The 5000-nt window shown below is 34.7% G+C and overlaps 1 protein-coding gene across 1 annotated transcript in view; it reads right to left on the bottom strand.

Annotated features, from left to right (window-relative positions):
* Window positions 1–2318: 2318 nt before the first annotated feature.
* LOC106874267 (uncharacterized) overlaps window positions 2319–5000 on the bottom strand; it is a 150290-nt gene continuing 147608 nt past the window's right edge. Inside the window, exon 2 of the mRNA XM_014921929.3 lies at window positions 2319–5000. This exon is cut by the window's right edge and continues 1299 nt beyond it. The gene's annotated coding sequence lies outside the window, so the exon portion shown is untranslated.

Genomic DNA, 5000 nt, shown 5'->3' with positions numbered 1-5000 from the left:
AGTGGTGCCCTCTCACAGCGCAGAGAGAGAGAGACAGACAGACAGACAGACTGAGGAGAATCGTTTCTAATGCTAATGAAGAACAAAATTGACCAAAAAAATTTAACTTTCTTCCCTGCTTTTTACTTACCGATGTTAAAGAAACCGGTTATGGACACTAGTCTTCCATCTTTGAGTAAGACATGAAGTGAAATAAAACATATATGGTTAAGACGTTCACGATTTAAATTTTGCGTGAGGCCTGAGAATTCAATACTTTTACGTGAAATATCCATCTGCTAATGAAATCACATAGTGCGAGGACTCTGAGATAGAGTTTCCAATCTTCTCACTGCCAAAACCCCTTTTATTTGAAGGAATTTTCCATAGGCCACAGATTTTCGAAAGTTCTGCCTACTCAATAATCCGATTTTATTAACAACAACCTTTTCCTGCCCTTTTTCTCTCAGTTTCAAAATATATGTAACTAAATAATTATACGGAAATATGTAAATTATACATTTTAAAGGGAATCCTTTTAAATGTGTGTGCAGATCACGAAATCCCAGTACTACCATTGTGGACATAAAGGTCCTCGGATTCCTTGATGAGAACAGTTACTTAAAGTAGTCACTCGATCAGCCACAAATAGCAGCCAAAATCTCCCTTGTATCACCCCTCTTGTCTTTATTTTTGTAAGCCCTAGGATTTATAAGGCCAGTCTCCTGGATTCCATGGCGTATAATTGGCAGTGGTCACATTGTATCCCTGGCACTGGTCCAATGCATGGCTCAAGGCCAGCAATTTTGTAGGGAGGGGACAAATTGATTACATCGATCACAGAACCTGATTGGTACTTTATTTCATCGACAACGACGGGAGCAAAGTCAAAGTTCATCTCATAGGATTTGAACTAAGGGCGTAAAGAGCCGGAAGGGATGCCGCTAAGCATTTTGTTCGACGTGCTAACGATTCGGCCAGCTCGCCGCTTATATCACACTTTACTACATTAAAACGACAGGCAGACATGTTGCACAATGTAGACTTGAAAATAAACAGGTTGCTCAAAGCTAGGACATCTTTGGACAAAAGTCTGCTCATTCAAGCTGGACTGGAGTAAAACAACAAACAATACTGATGATTACTTTTTCTGTTTCGCTTCTTACTATGAGTGGAAGTCAGAGTTAGAAGAGTAGCAAACTGGGAGGGTGTGATGCAGTTTATGCATTTCCGGAAGACATACAAGAAATATATTCAGTTGCCCCAAGTTGAGAAATAAAGCTACTTTATTTAACAAAAAAGCAATACTTTGAATCCAGATAGCCAAACACACTCATAGACTCTCTCACTTTTCTCTCTCTCTACCACACACATACACTCATTATTTCTCTTTCTATCTCTCCCTCTCGGCGCACACATACACAGATACACGACACTCTCACACACACGTATACACAGATGCGCGCACTCAAAAACATTTCGCCCAAAACTGGTTGAAATTAACTCAAGCCTTATCCAGTGTATTACCAAATAGTCTCCAACAAATCAGCTCTTCATTTGGGCAGGGAAGTTTTAGACAAATATGTAAGGATAAGGATTTAACATATTTAATGTGTTAAGATAAGGTTTAGCATATTTAATGTAGTGAGACTTTTTTCTCACAGAAACTAATGTGTGTGTGTGTGTGTGTGTGTTTGTGTGTGTTTGTGTGTGTGTGTGTGTGTGTGCGTGTGTGTGTATCTAGTTCACACCAGAGGATCTATTGAAATTTGTGGTTGTATAGATTACACCGAAACGGTGTCAGAGGTGATGTCTGAGAATGAGAAAGCTTGGTACAGGATGCGACTTCTGCGCATGTCGACAAATATATACAACAACAGAAAAAGTAAAACTTCGCAGACATAGACATAGACATTCACACACATATACATAATACATATATATATATATATATATATATATATATATATATATATATATATATATAAATATATTTGATATTTATATATATATATGTATATATATATATGATATTTATATATACATGTATATATATAAGTGTGTGTGCATATGTATACACATACACATATATATATGTGTACATATATTTATATAGATATATAGATATATATTTTATACATATGTATGTATATATGTATATATACATATATATATATATTTATGTATATATATATATTTTTTTATATGTATGACATATATGTATATATATACACATATACATACATATATATCAACACATACATAAATATACATAACAATAAAAGATAATGTGCATAGCTACATAAGACAATATATTAAAGCATAAATAATAGAAACAATAACGGTTATAATTATATATTTTTCTTCTTTTTTTTTCTTTTATCTTTCTCTTCTGTCTTAAAAAATATATGTTCCAAAATTTGGCAGGCTGGCGTTGAATTTTCCCAATTTGGGAGGAGGTCAAATTTTAATTTTCCGAAAATATTGGCAAGTGGAATATAAAAGAGAATAGACTATAAATTCTTCTCCTTTGAATTCTTTGTTCCTAAACAAAAGGAAATAAATAAACGGAATTGTTTGATGACTGCAAGTCAATAATATTCAACAGAAATTCCAGTGGAAAAATTTCTTCATTTCAATTTCTTCCTTAAAAGAGGACAAAGCAAAGGGAAGTTTAATTTCAGCTCAGCAAAATTTATTTCGTATGTGTATGTATGGGTATGGATAAATATATATGTATATGTATGTATGTTTGTATGCGCACGAACGCTATCATCTCACATTTGCACGTACGTATACATGAAGTAACATGAATGTATATAAGTATGCGATCATGTGTGTACGCTACGCATATATACATACATACGTACATATATGTATATGTATTTATATGTGATTGTGTATGCATATATATATATATATATATACGTATGTATATATATATATATATATGTATATATATATATATATATATGTATATACACGCATACATTCTTACATCTGCACCTATGTACACAGGCAGTAAGATGTAGGTGTGCATATATACGCCTATGCATATATATATATATATATATATATATATATATATATATATATATATTTGCATACATACATGCAGAATATATGTAGGCATGCATCTTTGTCTGTACGGATCCATATATTTGTGTATGTATGTATATATATATATATAGACGCTTGTTTTTATGTCTGACTGTTTGCCTGTATGTATGAGCAATTCTTCATGTTATTATATGCGCTGCGCCCATAAGTGTTTATATATTGTTAATATATTTTATATTATATTAATATATACTGCTTTAATCATATATGAGTCCCTCTTTCTTCGTCTCTTTCTCATTTATTCGCACAACACACACACACACAAACACGTGTATGTGTGTGCGTATGTGTGTGTGAGTGTATGTAACATACATTGCATATGTTGCAACAGCAATTTTATCATTGTTACAAATGGAGTGTGCTTAGTGTATGCACAGTCTATTGGCAATATTGATCTGCATTAGATTTGAAGCAGAGGTGCACTGCTGCAGCACCAATATGTTTGTGTCTGTATGATCATGCGTCATTGCATTAGTCTCTCAAGAAGAATTTGGTTTCAAATTTTGGCATGAGGCCAGCAATTTCGGCCGAGGGGCTAAGTCGGTTACATCGACCTCAGTAATCAACTGGTACTTATTTTATCGACCTAGGAAGGATAAAAAGCAAAGCTGACCTTGGCGTAATTTGAACTCAGAACGTAAAGACTGACGAAATACAATTAAGCATTTGTTCCGGCGTGCTAACGTTTCTGCCACCTCGCTGCCTTTACTGGAAATATTCTTTTCTACTCTCGGCACAAGGCTCGAAACTTTTGGGGAGGGGACCACCCGATTAGATCGACCCCAGTGCGTAACTGGTACTTAATTTATCCACGCCGAAAGGATGAAAGGCAAAGTTGATCTCGGCGTAATTTGAACACTGAACGTAAAGACAGACGAAATACCGCTAAGCATTTCGCCCGGCGTGCTAACCTTTCTGCCAGCTCGCCGCCTTAAGCTTCACGTAATATTGATATTTTGCTGTTATTATTATTGTTGTTGTTGTCTAGCCATGGTCAAGCCCTAGATCAAACATTTTTATGATCAAAACAAATCTGACCGTGATTATCTCGTCGATTTACAGATACATAAGAATAATCATAACACACGAAAGCATGACTGCATGGCTAATATGTTCGCTTTGCAGCATCGTGGTTTTGGGTTCAGTCTTATAGCGTGACACCTTGGGCAAGTGAGTGCTTGTCGGGCAATACCTTGCCAGTTAATTTGGTAGAAGGAAACTGTGGGAAAGCCCGCCGCGTAGATATATATATATATATATATATATATATATATATATATATATATATATATATATACATGCGTGCGTGTGTGAAATTTAGTAAAAGCGATGAGATTGTCTTTGAGTATTTGAGATTGTATTTGTGTTAGTGTGTGTGTGCGTGTGTTTGTGTGTCTGGGTGTAGGAATTGCTATCTTAAGACTAAATCTCATAGAAGCAAATCTCTCCTTCATGTCACACTTTAGTATCCCTTTTTTTAAAAAAAAAAAAAGTTAGATATGGCGTATACTACAGTGTTGGAAATAATGGGAATTGTTCAGAGGTGGGATATATTTGTTCAAAGATCAGCTCACTCTGACTGGCTGTGGACGAAACAGCAACAAAATGAACGATCACACTGACTGAAAAAAAAATTGATAATAAATGTGTGTGTGTGTGTAAGTTGCTATTTTTAGACTAACATAGTGTCATCTATTATGACGTCATGAGCATACAAATACTTAGGAATACCCATATAACTTCCGACTATCTTTTGTTTGCGTTTGTATTTTGCATTTTCTCTTACCTTTCCCATCGTCTGCATGTCACGTGTGTGTGTATATGTGTGTTTATGTATGTATGTATGTATGTTTGTATATACACATAATTTTTCCCGTCTGGCCGTATAGCCTTTTCTGTTT

Source organism: Octopus bimaculoides, chromosome 7 (assembly GCF_046866305.1).
Source record: "Octopus bimaculoides isolate indiv1 chromosome 7, ASM4686630v1, whole genome shotgun sequence".
NCBI lineage: Eukaryota > Metazoa > Mollusca > Cephalopoda > Octopoda > Octopodidae > Octopus > Octopus bimaculoides.
Note: the sequence above shows the minus strand (reverse complement) of the source record. Positions and strands in the feature narration are given on the sequence as shown.